The sequence below is a fragment of the Geotrypetes seraphini genome, chromosome 7 (assembly GCF_902459505.1).
Source record: "Geotrypetes seraphini chromosome 7, aGeoSer1.1, whole genome shotgun sequence".
NCBI classification, from domain to species: Eukaryota; Metazoa; Chordata; class Amphibia; order Gymnophiona; family Dermophiidae; genus Geotrypetes; species Geotrypetes seraphini.
The window spans coordinates 4063248-4083479 of record NC_047090.1 but is presented as its reverse complement, the minus strand read 5'-3'; positions in this window follow the sequence as shown (position 1 = coordinate 4083479).

Here is a 20232-nt window from a genome sequence, read left to right as displayed (position 1 = left end):
GTAAAATAAAACAGTTTCTTGATCATATGCCTCTTTAGCTATAAATTATAATCTTATTATTAAGACTTAGCCTAAAGGAAAGATTTATAAACTATAAAGAGTTTTAGTTCATGCAAAATTGTCATTTCTTTAATAAAACATTAACTATTTTTTCTGAGGCCCTCCAAGTACTTATAAATCCAAAATGTGGCCCTGCAAAAGGTTTGAGTTTGAGACCACTGGCCTAGAACAAGCCCTGTTGGACGTGGGAGGGGTCTGCAAAGTGATGGACTGAACACCCAGACATGGCACCTAAATAGTGGGGTACCTTACAGGGCACTGCTGTGAACTTCACAAAAAGGGTGCCATGTCTTCTCCTCACTACTGCTCCCTTATAGGTCATGGTGAGTCCCCCAAAGCACCTCCAGAATCCCCTAGACCCACTTATCTACCACCCTAATAACCTTTATGACTGCAGGAGCCACTTTTATGCCAGTAAAAAAGGGTTTGGGGGGTGTATAGGGCACTGCATGTGTTTAAGTATCAATGCAGTGATTACAGGGGCTTATGGGCATGGGCCATCCTCTCTATGGGTCCCTAACCCACCCCCAAGACGACTTAAGCCGCCTCTGTGCTGGACGACTAGGCTTTCCTTTGCCAGGCAGCCAGGTGATGATGGTCTGGAGGCTGAATTTTAAAGGTGTGATTAATATTTTTATGGGGGTGGGGGGGTCGGTGATCACTGGAGTAGTGTGTGTGGGGGGTCTCTTTTATGTGTTTGCAGTGCTTATCTGGTGACTTTAGGTGGGTTTTTGTGACTTGGACCATGTTTTACATGGTTCTGTCGATCCTGGGCTGTATAACTGGGTTGTACAACTAAGTCTAAGACGGCCCAAGTCCAGCCCAACTCCCGCCCTCAACACTCCTCCTAAAACGCCCCGTTTAGCTTTGGTCATTCAGCGGACTAGGTCATTTAGAAATACATCCAAAACCCGTTTTTAGTATCGGCACTTGGACGTATTTGGGATATGTTCGTCCAAGTGCCGACTTAGGCTGGTTTTTGGACGTTTTTCTCTTTCAATTATGAGCCCCTTAATCTTTATAATTTTAATACACAGAAGCAGCAAATCCAAAACATGGAGAGCCACTCATTCCATAACTCACATCAACTCAGTTTGTGCTCCTGGTTTATTTTCTTTGATTCTGTTGCAGAAGTAGTTTCTTAAGATCATAAGAATAGCCTGACTGGGTCAGACCAATGGTCCATCAAGCCCAGAAGCCCGTTCTCACGGTGGCCAATCCAGGTCACTAGTACCTGGCCAAAACCCAAGGAGTAGCAACATTCCAGCATCTCAAAGAATAGCAAGATTCCGGAACCCCCATGAGAGCGACATTCCAGAGCTGAGATTGTGATGTCATAATGCCTCATCCCACAGTGCCTCGGAGCCAACCTCATCAGTGATGTTACAACGGGTTGATTGTCCTATACTTGGCTCATATAAGAACATAAGAACACCCATACTGGGTCAGATCAATGGTCCATCAAGCCCAGTAGCCCGTTCTCACGGTGGCCAATCCAGGTCACGAGTACCTGGCCAAAACCTAAGGTGTAGCAATATTCCACGCTACCAATACAGGGCATAATAGATAGGCTTCGAAAAAGATTTTCTAAGGTAGGTATATACACAACTGTTCTTCAGAGGTACCTTAGGAAAATACCTTAAGATAACTTAGAATATCTCATAGAACTCGGGGGTGTTGCTGCGTGAAAATCAAGTTTTAATACACGCAGTCTTTACACCCCAGACTCATCTTTTCTTTTTTTAGTTTGCAAAAGTTAGATAGTTACATTACATTACATAGTGATTTCTATATATATAAAATTGTCTGTAGTACCTGAAGATTAGAGGGTGGCGATTTTTAAAATGGGCTCCAGGGGAGATCCGGGAAATTACAGACTGGTAAGCCTTACTTCAGTGCCAGGCAAAATGGTAGAAACGATTATAAAAAATAAAATTGTGGAACACTTTGACAAACATGATTTAATGGGACAGAGTCGGCATGGGTTCAGCCGAGGGAGATCTTGCCACCAATTTACTTGACTTCTTTGAAGGGGTGAATAAACATTTGGATAAAGGTGAGCTGGTTGATATAGTGTATCTAGATTTTTAGAAAGCTTTTGATAAAGTTCCTCACGAGAGGCTCCTGAGAAAATTAACGTGTCATGGGATAGATGCCAAAGTTCAATTGTGAATTAGGAATTGGTTATCGGATAGAAAACAGAGGGTAGGGTAAATGGTCACTTTTCTCAATGGAGGAGAGTAAACAGTGGAGTACAGGGGTCTGTACTGGGACCAATGCTATTTAACTTATTTATAAATGATCTGGAAATTGGAATGACAAGTGAGGTGATTAAATTTGCAGATGACATTAAACTGTTCAAAGTTGTTAAAACGCTTGCAGAATTGCAGGCGGACCTTAGGAAATTGGAAGACTGGACGTCCAAATGGCAGATGAAATTTAATGTGGACAAATGCAAAGTGATGCACATTGAGAAGAATAACCTGAATCACAGTTACCGGATGCTAGGGTCCACCTTGGGAATTACCGCCCAAGAAAAGGATCTGGGTATCATCGTAGACAATACGATGAAACCTTATGCACAATGTGCGGTGGTGGCCAAAAAAGCAAACAGGATGCTAGGAATGATTAAAAAAGGGATGGTTAACAAGACTAAGAATGTAATAATGTCCCTTTATCGCTCCATGGTGAGACCTCATCTGGAGTATTGCGTTCAATTCTAGTCTTATCTCAAGAAAGATATAGTGGCGCTAGAAAAGGTTCAAAGAAGAGCGACCAAGATGGTAAAGGGGATGGAACTTTCGTATGAGGAAAGACTAAAACGGTTAGGGCTCTTTAGCTTGGAAAAAAGACGGCTGAGGGGAGATAGGATTGAAGTCTCCAAAATCCTGAGTGGAGTAGAACGGGTACAAGTGGATCAATTTTTCACTCTGTCAAAAATGACAAAGACTAGGGGACACTCGAAGTTACAGGGAAATACTTTTAAAACCAATAGGAGGAAATTTTTTTTCAATCAGAGAATAGTTAAGCTCTGGAACGCCTTGCCAGAGGACGTGGTAAGAGTGGATAGCATAGCTGGTTTTAAAAAAGGTTTGGGCAAGTTCCTGGAGGAAAAGTCCATAGTCTGTTATTGAGAAAGACATAGGAAAAGCCACTGCTTTCCCTGTATCAGTAGCATGGAAAATTACTACTCCTTGGGTTTTGGCCAGGTACTAGTGACCTGGGCTACTGGGCTTGATGGATCATTGGTCTGACCCCAGTAAGGTTATTCTTATGTTCTTTCCATCTTCCCATTCCTTCCTCGTCCCCTAAGCCACACTCGCTCCCTCCCGTACGTCTTTAAATCTTTGACAGCATGAGCAGCTTCTCCAGCCTGCTGTTCGTGCCAGTGTTGGCTTTCCTTCTTGACATCACTTCCTGGCCCTATGACTAGGAAATTATTTGAGAGGGGAGCCAGGCCGGCACGAGCATCAGTCCAGAGAAGTTGCTCATGCTGGCAAAGATTTAAAGAGGTACGGGGGGGGGGGGGGCAGGCAGAGAGGTGCCAGTGCCCCCACCAAGACACTCTAATAATATTAGTTACAGCAAATAATTGGTGCAGCACCTAATCTAACTGCAATATCCTGAGTTATGACCTCTTTCTAAGTTATTTCTAACTTGGTGCCATAGTCCATGTGGTGCGTTGTATATGAGAAAGCTGAAGTTTTCTTCTTCTTTTTTTTTCTCACTGGCCTTTTTACTCATTAATTGCTTATTGGCTGCTACTATTGTGCACTGAACGTTAGTCAAAATATTTATGTGGTTAGAAAGACTTAAGGGTCCTTTTATTAAGGTGCGCCAACTGATTTAGTGCACGCGTTAGCGTACCTTAATAAAAGGAGCCCTTCCTGTTTCTACGTTCTGCTTTGTCACTGTGCATTTACATAATATATTATCCATACCAAGCTTCAGACAAACCTATTGTTCACATTTATGTTTTTATCCTGATTATAGCCTCTCAGTCTTAGCAGGGTTTGGTCAAAGTAAATTTCACATCTGGACATTGTGAAAAATTACAGAAGGGAAGGGATAAAACGCGGAACTCACGGATCTAAAACTGCACGTCCGTAAAAATCTGAGGTCTTTGCCACTTGTAGTTAGTTTCTGGCTCTGACACACCTCGATGACAATTTAGCGCCGACGGATCCGTCTCAGCATAGGGAGGGAAAAGTATTAGGATCCGTTGGCGCTAAAATGTCATCGAGGTCTGTCAGAGCCAGAGACTAGTGCTGGAGCGGCTCTAAAACAGTGGACTCAAACTCAAACCCTTTGCAGGGCCACATTTTGGATTTGTAGGTACTTGGAGGGCCGCAGAAAAAATAGTTAATGTCTTATTAAAGAAATGACAATTTTGTATGAGGTAAAAACTCTTTATAGTTCATAAATCTTTCCTTTTGGCTAAGTCTTAATAATAATATTGTCATGTATAGCTAAAGAGACATCTGATCGAGAAACTGTTTTATTTCACTTTTGTGATTATGATAAACATACCGAGGCCTCAAAATAGTACCTGGCGGGCCGCATGTTTGAGACCACTGCTCTAAAATGAATCCTTTAAACCGGTTTCCTGCAGCCCCAGTAAATTTAAAAATCTGAGGTCCGCGGCTCTGACAGACCTCAATGACATTTTAGCGCTGACGGATCCTAATACTTTCCCCCCCCCCTAAGCTGAGACGGATCCGTCAGCGCTAAATTATCATCGAGGTCTGTCAGAGCCAGAAACTAAGTACAAGTGGCACAGACTTTTAAGGACGTGCGGTTTTAGGTCCGTGAGGTCTGCGTTTTACCCCCTTCCCATTACAGAATATGGGGGAGAAGGAGACAAAACTTATGCCATACTCAGACTTCTTGAATTACAAATAAGACGTTGGTTACCATGTCCTAAGCACTGTTTTTCAATATGATGTATGCTGCTGCTTCAGAAATTTTTTTTTAGTTTTTGAAAAACCTAGAAAATGCCTTGCCTCACTTTGAGAAGAGAAACAGACCACAAGCGATGCATTTTACACGTTGCTCGTCGTCAAATGTTAAATCTATTGCTGGTGTTTGATGACCATCCTACATGCCTTATTATTTTGTAATTACTGCTCTTCTCTCTCTCTTTGGTGAATGCCTCCTTAGCTTTGGTACTTTTCCATTTACCTGCAGAGCCCAGCATTAGTAATACATGCTAATAAAAGCAGCTCAATTTACACCGCTGCTTGAAGCAACTGAATGAAGAGAATATGTTTCAGAGGACAGAAGCAACTAAAGGAAGAAGTTGTCAGCATTGGCTACATTTAAGACAGGTTATTTTACTGTTTAACCCATGTTATTAGTAACTAGGTCTCATTACATAAAATGGGATTTGAGATAAAATAATGGTACATTGATAACTCCCTTCCCTCTTAGGGTGAAGAGTTTGTCTCTGATGATATTGTGATGTCATAATGTCTCATTCCCCCAATGCCTACGAGCCAGCCTTCTCAGTGATGTCACAATGGCTTGATTGTTCTCTACCTGGCTCACTTTTATTACATAGAGCAGTGATTTTGATTTCTAGAAATATTTCTTTTTTGTTTAAGGGAGAAGCTTTTATCATGAGCCACCATTAAGATGTGTTATTTACTAACTCCAGTTATTAGTAGTTAGTTCTCAATGGATAAAATAGTACGAGTTAGTGGTAAATTAACTCATCTTAACTGTTGCCTACATTGATAACTTCTCCTCCTAACTCATAGTACAGAGGCTGGGCACTTAATGGTTCATTTATAGCTGCTACTGACCCTTCATTTTGCTGTTTGAGTAAATAGACTATCACAGAGCTGCATCTCTTCAGTGTCAGAGCATCAATGCAGCTGAATCGTTAGGAGATTGCTTATTAGTCTTGCAGTCTTGGGATTTTCATATTCTTTTATGCATCTGTCAGTCAGAAAAAAAAAGACAACTGCTTTAGCCAACCATGTTGATTGTAAGCATTGTGAAAGTGCTATTCTACTTGGTGATATTACCTAAAAAAAAAAAAAAAGACAATAAATAAATAACTCATACTGGTTGTTAAAAAAAATCGCATTCATTTTTTGAGCTATTACAAACCTTCCCCTCTCCCTGATATCACATGAAATTTTTTTAAATCATATTTTAGTTTTTCTGTGGCCTGTACTCACCACAGATTTTCTTGGGACATTTCTTTCAGGCTATTTAGCAAAATTGGTCAAGGTTGTACCATATCTTAGGATTCATAATGCCCATCAAGAACAACAAACAATACAACACAGCAATAAAACAATACCAGCTCAAAGTTTTGTATAAACCCATCCATTCCACAACCCCCCCCCCCCCAAGTCCTCCTTCATCAATAGACAATCAGTGGTAGCGAAGAGTTAAAGAATTATAACGCAATCCAAAATGTCTTGGCTTAGGGTTACCAGACGTATGGGAAAACCTGGACATGTCCTGTTTTTAGAGGACAGACTTCCCAAAACCCAACAGTTTGTCTGGATTTTGGAAAGCCCCGATGAGCTCTGAGCAAGCGTGGATAATGTCACACACATCAGCGCATGCTCGAGGCCCTCCAGATGCGGCCAGAGCAGCTCATCAGGGAAGAAGACAAGAGGCTTTGAGCGGGCGAGACTGAGGGCGGAATGTGGCGGAACTGGGCGGGGATGGATGCAGAACTGGGCAGGGATGGTGGCGGAACAGGGTGGGGGCCATGCGTCCGGGTTTGTGAGGCTTCAAATATGGTAACCCTACCTTGACTGGCCTCATGACTCAGTAGCAGATGCTGTACATTGTAAGCAGAAGACCCTGGTTTGGTTCTTGAGTCTTTATGCTCCCTGGACCAGCTAGGTTAGAAATACTTTGGACACAGTGTTTGCAACCCAAGTTATGATGGTGACACCTGGATTCTATAAAGTTATATGTCCACAGTTCCAATTAGCATGAAACTTTGAGCAAGCAAGTTATAGAATAGTGCTAGTTGTGCACTTAACTTAGGTGAGCTGTTACAAAGCTGTGTTTCTGAGCTTGGAATTTAGCTTTGTAAAAGGACCTGTTAATCTTTAAATTAGGTATCAGTTGGCCTTAAGTACCAATAATAGTTCTTCATTGACATTAATTGGTGCTAATTGTCAGTAATTTGTAGTGGTTATGCATGTAACTGCACTTAGGCTTATATTCTATAAACTTAGGCCTAACTTAAGTGGTACAATCCATTAAAAATTGATTAAAATTTCATTTTTTTCAAATGTAAGCACCTATTGGCGCCTAGAAAAATGAAACCTTCATCACATCTATGGAGGCGCCTTAGAACACCTGCAGTCAAAGTAGGCGTGGTTAACACCAGAAATGACCTTAGGCATTCTAAGGCAGCTCCATAGACATGATTCTCATCAAAGGTAGGCGCCAGAAATATAGGCCTTTAAAACCCTGGCCTACATTTCTGGGGCCTACCTTTGATAAAAGCTGCAATTCTGTATGTGGTGCCATTGCGTGATTGGCAGCCGCTGATACTGTGTACAGAAACTAGCCCTATGGGCCTGATTCTATATAGGTCACCCAAAAAATTGGTGCCATGCACAATTCTATAAAAGTTATGCACACTGTATAGAATTGCACTTAGTGCCACTTAAGTACTGCTATGCATCACTAGGCATCCCAATATTTAGACACACCCTATTTATACCAGGGTTTTCTTGGCCTAAATATCTGTGCCTAAGTTGTGTGCACAATGGTGCTTAATTCAGAAAACACATCCACAGTCTGCCCCTAATCACACAGATTTTTAATCATGTGCTATACGCCAAGTTGTGCGCCTTTCAACTAACTCCAATTAATGTCAATTAACAGGTGTTAATTGCCAGTTAACAGCACTGATTATGCTTGTTATTTAAGTTATGTGCATACACCAGCTAAAATTATTTAGCTGACCACTAACTAGTTAAATTACTTGGTCGGGGCTAGCTGCTAATATTCAGTGGCACTTAACTGGTTAAGTGCAGCTGAACATCATGGTTAGCACTGAACACAAAGCCGGATATCTTGGGGATTTTCCTGAGGCGGAGTCAGCATTTGGTCACTTAAGTGTTTGTATTCAGCCCTTAAGCGGACAGGTTTAGTGCATAAATGGGACTGCATAAATGTCTATCTTATTTTTATGTGGTAATCCATGGCCGCTTAAGTGATGAATATCAACTTAAGCAGCTATGTGTTCCTGGTTTAAAAATAACCAGGTTTTCAATGCTGAAGCCCATACAGATCCCATCTTTGAGTATCCAGGATTAATGCTATCAGTGGCGAACAAAATACCTTCCATCAATGACTGAATATTGACCCCTAAGTTTATAGAATAGTACCCAAGACCCAGTGGCGTAATGAGGGTGAGAGGCTCCTGGGGCGGTGGTACCTCCCTACTCGTTCTCTAGCCCCCCCGCCAAACACATACACCCCTTCCCTACCCCGTACCTATTTTAACTTCCCCGGCATGAGCAGCATCGCCAACTCGCTGCCCACGTCGGCTTTCCCTCTAAAGTCATTTCCTAGGCACTGGACCCAGAAGTGACATCAGAGGGAGAGCCATCGCTGGCGAAGAGAAAGAAAGAGGTACAGTTTGGGTGGGGGAAGTGAAGGCATGCATGCAGTGGGGGGAGAAGGCCGGCACCCTCTAATATGGCGCCCAGGATGGACCACCCCACTGTCCCCCCTTACTACGCATATTCTATAAACAATGCCTTAACTTAGGTGCCTGTGGGTGTCCTAATGGCATCTAAGTTAAGTGAAAAATGCAGTTTAAAAAGATGTTTTAAAATTATTTTCAAGGCGTCTACCAGCACCTAAAAAAAGGCACCAGAATTGCGCCTACATGCCACTAAGTGTGGCTAACACCAGAAGTGGCATTAAGCAGCATAAAGTACCTAGGTAGGTGTGATTCACGTCAAAGGTAGGGGCCGAAAATGTAGGCCTTGAAAATCCTGGCCTACATTTCTGGTGCTTAACTTTGTTGGAGGCGTGGTTCTCTAAATGGCGCCATCACATGATCGAAATGCGAAGAGCGGCTGCTTTTAAGGTGGCCACCAACAATGGCACTGTTTAGAGAATCTGGCCCTACGTGCTCCTGCATTAATTATTTCCAGTTGCCATGTGTTAATGACAGCATTAGCACATGACAAAAAAACCAAAAATGCGGTATTTTACTGACATGCATTTTACTTAAAGGGTCTCCAAACAATGAAGAGATGAGCCTCATAGTTCATGTAATTAGTGAAAGAGCTAATGGGAGTAGGGGGGAGTGTCCTTCATTGGAGTTTGAGTTTACTATGCCATTCCAGCCTTTAGTGCAGTGGTTCTTAACCTGGGTTCGACCGAACCCCAGGGGTTCGGTGAGTCAGTCTCGCGGGTTCGGCGGAGGTCAAAACACACCTCCGACTCATATAGCGCTTCGGTCACGTTCAATCATCTATCAGTTATTCAGTGATTTTGATCAAGACTGATCGTGTACTCGGTTTCTTGATCTATCAATCTGTAACTAACGCCTTATATACATCCATCAATTCCTGATCAAAATTTGTGATTTAACTGATAGATGATTGAACCGTGACCGAAGCGCTTATGATTCGTGATGATACGCCCCGCTTGTCCATAATTGGCTGCAGGTGATCACGCAACATCGCTTGGCCTATCTGTGCTGCAGGGGATTTGATGCGCACAGTAGTTGAATTGTAACTGTTGTGATGGTACGTCGTGTGATACCTATCTTAATATTTTAATCCCTTACTAACTAGGTCGAGCAAAATACGAAAGTGGTCGGACGAATATGTGCAATATGGATTCACATGTATAACGGAACGTGATGGGAGTCAGCGTCCTAATTGCATGATTTGCAATGCCAAGTTGAGTAATTCTAGTCTAGCTCCGGCAAAACTAAGGGAATAAAGAAGGGTTCGGTGAACACGCATATGAAACTGGTGGGGTTCAGTACCTCCAACAAGGTTAAGAACCACTGCTTTAGTGGAATCTGTAAACTTCATCAACTTTGCTATGTTCGTTCTGTTCCTTTTCCCCAGCAGTCATTTTCTTTCCCCTATTTTGTTTGTTTTTTTAAAATTAATTATTGATTCATTTTTCACACATCTGAGAAGAGCAAGATACTCTATGCCCCCCTCCCCTACACATACCCATTCCCCTGTCCGCATATGAATCACCAAAGTGGCATTTCTTGTACTCTGTGAACCACTTGTTAACTATCCATGTTTGACTGTCATTAACCTACATTTTTAAGTAAGAACAATGAAGGTGGGATTTTTTTTCTCCGTGCAAGTTTGTAAATATGCGAGTTTATATATTTTTTGTGCATATGGATATGTTGGCTGGTCCAGCAATAAGATTCATTTTGAGAATGTCTTCATTTAGTTTCATTGTGCATGTAGAAAATTTGGGGTTTTTTATTGTTGAATAATATTTTGTGATTTGTTTACTACCAACATTACTATGCATGTAAAAACTAAAAATAAAATAAAAAAATAAACTTGTCAGAAAATCACAGCTTTAATGTTAAGATTCTGCATTTTTCTAATTAGACGCGTCTTTTTTTCTTGCAAATATAAAAGTGAGATGGTTACAGGAAGGAGATACACTATTGGTCACCCTGTCCTGTGACCATTATTGTGATGCAATAAAGCCCCTCATATGAAGGGCATTGCACAAAAACCTTATAAGTCGCAAAAAATTCCAAATTATTGACAAAAGCAGTTTTTGTATTTACATTTCTTTTCCTGTGAAAACCATCCTTCACAGGTCATAGTACCTTATTTGCCAACATATAGGATGCACTTTTTTCCCCTCAAAATACGCTTAAAATATGGGTGCGTCTTATGAGTTGAAATTTCAGTCAGTCTAAAACTTCTGGTTTATATTAATATACTGTTACATTTTTTCTGCTCTCGGACACCTCGAGGTCTCACAAATATGCACTGTACACATGTGTCACGTTGGTTCTGAGTTTGAAGATTAAAAGGTACCTAACTACAGTGTTCCCTAGTGACATTTTTTTGTAGTCATAACTATAAAATTAGTATAGGAAATCATTATGGAAATTTATGAAAAATATAGAAAACTAATTTTTTTTCTTAAAAATGTGTATAAAAAAGGGGGTGCGTCTTATATGCCGCTGTGTCCTATACACTGGCAAATATGGTAACATAGTAAATGACGGCAGATAAAGACCTGAACAGTCCATCCAGTCTGCCCAAGAGTCACACTAATAAGAACATAGAAATTGCCACTGCTGGGTCAGACAAGTGGTCCATCGTGCCCAGCAGTCCATTCCCGTGGCAGCCCTTAGGTCAAAGACCTAACTGAGACTAGCCCTAACCTAAGCCCTAACTGAGACTAGCCCTACCTGTGTACGTTCTGGTTCAGCAGGAACTTGTCTAACTTTGTCTTGAATCCCTGGAGGGTGTTTTCCCCTATAATAGCCTCTGGAAGAGCGTTCCAGTTTTCTACCACTCTCTGGGTGAAGAACTTCCTTAGGTTTATATGGAATCTATCCCCTTTTAACTTTAGAGAGTGCCCTCTCATTCTCTACCTTGGAGAGGGTAAACAACCTGTCTTTATCTACTAAGTCTATTCCCTTCATTATCTTGAATGCTTCGATCATGTCCCCACTCAGTCTCCTCTTTTCAAGGGAGAAGAGGCCCAGTTTCTCTAATCTCTCACTGGACGGCAATTCCTCCAGCCCCTTAACCATTTTAGTCGCTCTTCTCTGGACCCTTTTGAGTAGTACTGTGTCCTTCTTCATGTAAGGCGACCAATGCTGGATGTAGTATTCCAAGTGGGGGCATATCATGGCCAGGTACAGTGGCATGATAACCTTCTCCGATCTGTTTGTGATCCCCTTCTTAATCATTCCTAGCATTCTGTTCACCCTTTCCACCGCCACCACACATTGCGCGGACGGCTTCAATGACTTATCGATCAGTACTCCCAAGTCCTGTCTGACATGCAACAAGGTTGAAGCACCTATGGTGAAGCACTGCCTGGATTTGAATCACTCTTTTTCGGAGATGCAATGCTGGATCATAGAACATCTTTTTCCATCTAGTAAGGGAGGGTGATTTTAAAACATTTTTAAGGCAGCGTGAACAGAAATGGGTCTTTAAATTAGATACTTGTACCTCAAATGACTTGAATGCCAGAGTTGAATGGCGCGCCTTTTTTGAATTCCCTGCTATGTAAAATGAGAAGTGACTTCTGATTGGTTTGTTTTTTCTCCTTACTGTCTGTTTATTGGAGGTTAGTGACGCCAGCACGCACCCTTTTAAAGCCTTGACAGACGCCGAGTCACCATTTTCTTGAAGAGAATCGTTGAAGCGATAGTCGTTTTTTTTTTTTTTAAGTCTTTATTTTTAAAACTTCAATGTAAATTAATGAAGTTAGTATTTCTGTTATAAATAACATTTTAACTGATAAGTTATTTGAGTATTTTCCTTTGGATTTTTTATCTTTTAGATATTCCCCTGATGCAGCAATAATGCAAAACAGGGCCTGTCAGGAATTCTAAATCTTTCTCCTGTGCATTGCAATTATAACAGCACTAGGAGATCTGGCTCAACTGCGGAAATTTTTTCAACACAAGAGGCCATACTATGACCAAAAAGATAAATGTTGGTTTCCTATTTTTGTAAGAAAATTTATATTAACAAGTTTTTTGAATGTTGCTTATTTATACTTAAATAGAGTTTTTCTTGGGCCGAGAATGTATTTCTCTATGGCAACTTTATACTTGTCATAGAAAGTTTCCTGGGAAACACTGAAGTCTTTTCTCCCTACTAACTTGGAAACTTGCTTTGTAGAGTCTCTGGTTTTAATTTATTATATGAATATTTTTTGGTGGTTATCAAATATTTCCTAAACAGTTCCACAGCTGACATTTCCAATGTCCTCGGGAAATTCAATAGGCACAAATTAAGCCTCCTATTAAAATTTTCTAACTTCTATTTACCTGTATGCCATAATTATGTCCTTAATCAAACTGTCAACTGTTGATTTTAAGGTTGTTATATCCTCATTAAACACTTTAAGTTTAACCTCATTGTCAGTTTTTAAATATTCATAAGAACATAAGAACATAAGCAATGCCTCTGCTGGGTCAGACCTGAGGTCCATCATGCCCAGCAGTCCGCTCACGCGGCGGCCCAACAGGTCCAGGACCTGTGCAGTAATCCTCTATTTATACCCCTCTATCCCCTTTTCCAGCAGGAAATTGTCCAATCCTTTCTTAAACCCCTGTACTGTACTCTGCCCTATTACTCCCTCTGGAAGCGCATTCCAGGTGTCCACCACTCGTTGGGTAAAGAAGAACTTCCTAGCATTCGTTTTAAATCTGTCCCCTTTCAACTTTTCCAAGTGTCCTCTTGTTCTTTTATTTTTCGAAAGTTTGAAGAATCTGTCCTTCTCTACTCTCTCTATGCCCTTCATGATCTTATAAGTCTCTATCATATCCCCTCTAAGTCTCCTCTTCTCCAGGGAAAAGAGACCCAGTTTCTCCAATCTCTCAGCGTATGAGAGGTTTTCCATCCCTTTTATCAAGCGTGTCGCTCTCCTCTGAACCCTCTCGAGTAACGCCATATCCTTCCTAAGGTACGGAGACCAATATTGGACGCAGTATTCCAGATGCGGGCGCACCATCGCCCGATACAATGGCAGGATAACTTATTTTGTCCTTGTTGTAATACCCTTCTTGATTATGCCTAGCATTCTATTTGCTTTCTTAGCGGCTGTTGCGCACTGTGCCGTCGGCTTCATTGTCATGTCCACCATTACCCCCAAGTCCCTTTCTTGGTTGCTCTCATTCAATAATATCCCTCCCATCGTATAGTTGTACCTCGGGTTTCTGTTTCCAACATGCAATACTTTACATTTCTCAACGTTGAACTTCATCTGCCATCTCGCCGCCCATTCCCCCAATTTGTTCAAGTCCCTTTGCAATTCTTCGCATTCCTCTTTAGTCCCAGCTCCACTAAATAGTTTTGTATCGTCCGCAAATTTTATTATCTCACACTTCGTGCCTGTTTCTAGATCATTTATGAATATATTAAATAGCAGCGGCCCGAGCACTGAGCCCTGCGGAACACCACTCGTGACCCCCATCCAGTCCGAGTAGTGGCCCTTCACCCCTACCCTCTGTTTCCTACCCGCCAACCAGTTTCTGATCCATCTATGTACGTCTCCGTCCACTCCATGGTTCTTCAGTTTCCGGAGTAGACGTTCGTGAGGCACCTTGTCAAAGGCTTTTTGGAAATCAAGGTATATGATGTCTATGGGGTCTCCTCTGTCCATCCGTTTGTTAATTCCTTCGAAGAAGTGCAATAAGTTCGTTAGGCACGATCTCCCCCTGCAGAAACCATGTTGGGTTGTTTTCAAAAGTTCGTTTCTTTCCAGATGTTCATCGATGTGTTCTTTAATCAGTGCTTCCGTCAGTTTCCCCGGAACCGAAGTCAAACTTACTGGTCTGTAGTTTCCCGGGTCACCTCTTGATCCCTTGATCTTAGCTAGAGAGTCCATGTTCTTTACCAAATCAGTTGTTTCTTGGACCGACTTCTGTATTGTTCATCCATTCTTTGGAGAATTCTCTAAACATCCAGTAGAGTAACTTCCAAGGGAGTTGAAGGAAGCCTTTCAACTCCAGATGACTTCGCTTTCATCACGGGGGTTTTTTCCACCTGGCTCCCCTCCAGAGAGACCATACCCACAACCACCTCAGTATTGGGATGACTCTGAGCCTCAGGCGAATCCACCATGGGACATGGAAGGGCAAAAGTGGCTGGAGGCGATAAAGAAACTTCCAGCTCAAACTCAGCTACCAAGGTGCCGACACTAGCAAGCCTCGCACTCCACCATTCAAAGGAGCCCTGGGAGCAAAGTCAAGCAAAGTCTGGTGTATTGGTGTTGATGCATCAGTTGGTGACAACACCTTTGTGCATTGGTGTTGATGCATCAGTCCAGACAACACCTTTGTGCTTTGTATGCAGTATCACATGAAGAAATCTGGCAAAGCGCTAGCAAAGTAACAACGCACCTGACTAGTGCACACTAGTCGCCGCCATCTTGATCACTCCTTCCGGAACATCATCATACGTCCCAAATTTAAATCAGTTTTAGATATTCTTAAAAAAAAAATTAAAAAAAATTCCTTGGAGGCAGTGGTGTACCTAGCATATGTGACACCCGGGGACCATAATTTTTTGACACCTCCCCCATCTATATGAAAAATATGATTTTTAGTAACAATCTACATCTCGCACAACAAGAGTGTACCTAGGAAAAGGCAGTATCTTAAACACTGCAGTGAGCACTAGAACACCAACACATACATTGGAAAACTAAACAAACCAGATCCTGCACAGTCAATTGATCCAGTACAGTCATAAGAACATAAGAACATAAGCAGTGCCTCTGCCGGGTCAGACCATAGGTCCATCCTGTCCGGCAGTCCGCTCCCGCGGCTGTCTGAATCACCAGAAGGGGCTCCCTTGCCACCTTGGTTTCTCATTGAAGTCCTATCTTCCCATCGAAGTCCTAACCCTCCGGTCTTGCACATGCACGACCTGGTTGGGTTTCTATACTTATTACCTGGTTAGCTTTCTAAACTTGTGTTACATCCCAGCTCCTCCCTCGATGCTATCAGAAAGCCATGTCCCTTTCATACACACAGACAGATACACATTTGCCCAATATGGAATAATCACAAACTAAAAATAGAAATATGTAGACAAAAGTTAAACTGAACTGCCAAGAAACCAGACTCTGCTTACTATGCAACACCACAATACCACAAAAACAGTAATACATGTCCTCTAATACTGTGCAAAATATAAAGACAGTAGATGTAAATTTGAAAAACTGATACATAACAATCACCACTTTACAAATTAACAAATAAAAATAATACAAATAATGAGAAATAAGAAAATACCATTTTATTGGACTAATCCCCGTAAGCTCGGTCCTCATCCCCACAAACCACCTGATTCCATCCACACAAGCCTTGAATTGTTTTATATTGAACTTATTATATTAAAGTATAAAAAGAAACAATATTCTGTACAATTGTCAATTTATAAATCAGCGTCTTCTCCTCACTCTCTCTTCCCCATTTCCCTTCAGCATCCTCAGCCCACTCTCTCTCCACTTTCCTTCAGCGCACGCACATAAAAACAAGCAAGTAATTTTATATAATTTTCATTCTATTCATTCATAGAAATTAAAGTCTAAATAATGCCAGTCACATAACAAAACATGATTTTACAAAAATAAATCCCTGTAGTAAAGCCTGCAAGGATTACTAGATGTCTTTCAGCAGCTCCCCTCCCTCCCTCCCCGTTACCTTTGTGGCCAAGTCAAAATGATCTACCAACAATAAAATTTTAAAAACACAAAGCACATTGTACGCAGAGAAAATGTTAATTATCATTTATATTCCGCGGGTTTTCAAAGAGGTCAAGGCAGATGACTTTATGCAATGTCACCTCAGTAACAACTATACAAAAATAGACAAATATACCCCCTCCCTTTTTATTAAACCGCGATAGTGTTTTTAGCGCAGGAAGCTGCACTGAATGCCCCACGCTGCTCTCGACGCTCCTTGTGCTAAAAACTGCTATTGCAGTTTAGTAAAAGGGGCCCATAGTGCAAAATATAGACAGCATATATAAATTCTCAAAACGGACACATTTTGATCACTAAATTGAAAATAAAATCATTTTTCCTACCTTTGTTTGGTAATTTCATCAGTCTCTGGTTGCACTTTATTCTTCTGACTGTGCATCCAATATTTCTTCCCTTCTTTCAGCCTCCTGTATGCTTCCTCTCCTCCAGACTTCATTCCCTTCCCCAACTTTTTCTTTGTTTCAACCTGTCCCCTTCTTTCTTTCTCTCTCCATGCCCCCTTTCTTTCTCTGTCTGTCTTTCTCTCTCTTTCCCCATGTCCCATTTTTTTTTCTTTCTTTCTCCCTGGCTCCCCCCCTTTCTTTCTTTCTCCCTTCCCTCCCCATGCCACCGCCGCTACCACCACCATGCTGCCACCACCGCCGGGGAAAGGCTGCCACTGGCCATCGGAAACAGGCCGGCGCCGAATTCACCCTGCTTGTTTCTCGCGGGCCGACCAACTCTGGCTGTCCGACGTCAATTCTAACGTCGGGGAGGATGTTCCGGGCCAGCCAGGCAGTGATTGGCTGGCCCAGAACGTCCTCTCTGACGTCAGAATTGACGTCGGCCGGCTAGAGTTGCTCGGCTCGGGGAAGAGAAGCAGCAGGGAGGGAGAATTTGGCACCGGCTTCTTTCTGATGATGGCAATGGCAGCCTTTCCCCTGCGGCAGCCTATTCCCCGGTAAGTGGCCAGCTGAACACCCCCTCGGGCCTTGCACCTGGGGCGGACTGCCCCCCCCCCCGCACCCCCCTTTGGTATGCCACTGCTTGTAGGGCTTACCATACAATATATAAGGGAGTTATGATTAGATGTAATGTATACCTGGGCCTTTTTATGTAAAGTTCATTTCAAAGCACCCTAAGGTGCCCCACTGTTCTGCTGGGATGTCTTTGTGGCCAGTCTACTAAAAATGCTGGCCCCTCCTACATCTCAATGGCTTGTTTTATGCTTTTTTTCTTTTGGATGTGTTGTTCAAAAATGACTCTCAAAGATAGATGCACTGAGGACAATCACATCTGAGAAATGACCATTTGTGAAACAAAAAGATAGACTTTGATCTGTTTCGAAAATGATCATGTTTGCAACTGGATTTTTGTGCATCGTCCGCAAAATGTCAAAACTCTGATTTGGACGTCATATTGAAAATTCCCCTTCACATCCCACAGTGCACCATTTAAATGAAAAATGATTAAACAAAGCTTCAATTGCCACTTATATTAACTGTTTATATACACAGCATACTTGGGAAGAGAGCATCATAAGTCAAAAAGACCTTAAGTACTCGACTCTTCACATCCAAATAATCTTTGCACATTTACCCACAAATTCTATATATGATGCCTAAAGTTTTGCACATGCATCAGTGCGCTTAGGTGATATTTGTGCATACCAATTAAATATGATTACCACCTGTTAATTTATGTTAATTGGAGTTAATTAAAAGGCGCACAACATGGTTGGCGCACAGCACAAAGTGGTGGGCGCCTTGTTGAAAGTGCATGGTTAAAAATAGGTGTGGTTGTGGGTGGATTGTGGGCACATTTTTGAATTAGGAGCATGTTTTTGACTTAGGCACTGTTGTGTGCACAAATTAGGCTTACATTCTATCTTTGGTTAATTACATAACTTCTTACCCCACCCCCTCCCATCCCTCCCTACCACATAACTAATAATCATATAAATACACATCAATCCCACAATCCCCACCCTACCCTTTTAAACTGATATATTTAAGGGAAACGTATCCAGTTACTCTGTACAATATCTTGTCAGATATTGGTTTCCACACATCCTGAAATTTCTTAAAATATCCTCTTTGCAATGCAATGATTATTTCCATTTTATAGATGTGACATAAAGAATTCCACCAAAAGGTGAAATTCAATCTCCTCCAATCCTTCCAATTGTATGTAATTTGCTGAATGGCAACACCAGTCATTATTAGCAGTAATTTATTATTATTTGCAGAAATTTGACTTTTTGCTCTCATTTCCATACCAAATATCACAGTATCATAGGATAATGCCACTGGGTTATCTAATAAATTATTCATTTGGTCCCAAATTGATTTCCAAAAATTCATAATAAATGGGCAATGAAACAATAAATGATCTAGATGACAATGCCAACATCTATTGGACAAAGAACTATCTATTTTTTGCAACCTAACGGGGGTCCATAACGCTCTATGCAACAGAAAAAACCAAGTTTGTCTCATAGATGCTGACACTGTACATTTCATCCTCCAAGACCAAATTCGGGGCCATTGAGATGCAGTAACTTTTATAGAATTGCACTAAACACCATACTAGTCAGTGCTGATTATTTAGAATCTGACCCTTTTAATGTCCAATTTATAATTTTAATGCATGCTTTAATAACCTGTGATAGCTACTTGCCATACAAATTTTTTAATAAGAAACAATGCAAAGAAAGAATGTCACATCTTTCAAGGGTCCTACCTCGGACCAAGTTTTGCCTGCTGCTTCTCTTTCTTGAAAAAAGTGTTATTTCATTTTTATTTTTATTTTATTTATTCAATTATTTTTCAAATTTCAAACAAGCAAAGCAAATACTTGCTACAGATTTGTAATAATAATTCAAAGAGAATATAAACCTAACATCACTTAAACCAGTGATTTGGTATAGGAAATAGTCATTCCTTATTTAGTCCACAATAATAGAGATCCAAGTATTAGAATTACCATATCCAGAAATATATAAGAATCTTAAGGGCAGCAATGGGAGACTAAGGTAGAAAGACCCCCAACAGCCAATCTAAACTGCAGGAAGAGCTATCGGACCAATTGTCATGTTCCCACCTGTAATGAAATGCAACACTTTGCTGGAAATTTCAAAATAAGATGCACCCAGGGCTAAGACCCTGGCTTATAAAACAAAAAATATTTTCTCCTCTTCTGTGTTACTTGAGCAATATCGAGGAAAATACAAATAGCAAAACCAAAAAACATTGCATCCGAGCATGCCTTCCTGCCCATTGTGCAGGCAGGGGAGGCAGGGCTGGGGGCAGAGCTGAGGAGAGAGCTGGGGCATAATAGGGCAGGGATGGGTAGAACTGGGCCGGCCTGGGGGGGGGGGGCGGGTCTAGGGGTCCGGATTTTACTGAGGGTAAATTCTGGCAATCCTAGGCCAGGGTTTCCTGGCCTGCTGTAATTTACTGGCACCTAACACAGATGCTTAGCAATGCTTAAGTCAATCATGCCTATTCTCTGCCCCTAAACACACCTGCTTGCCAGTAGGTGCCTCTATTTACATAGAAACATAGAAGATGACGGCAGATAAGGGCCATAGCTCATCAGGTTTGCCCACTCTACTGACCCACCCCCAAGTCTACTATCCTAGAGATCCCACTCCTGGTGGCAGGTTCCCTTGGCTTAACCCTCTAAGGGATCCCACATGGGCATCCTATTTGCTCTTAAATTCTTGCACGC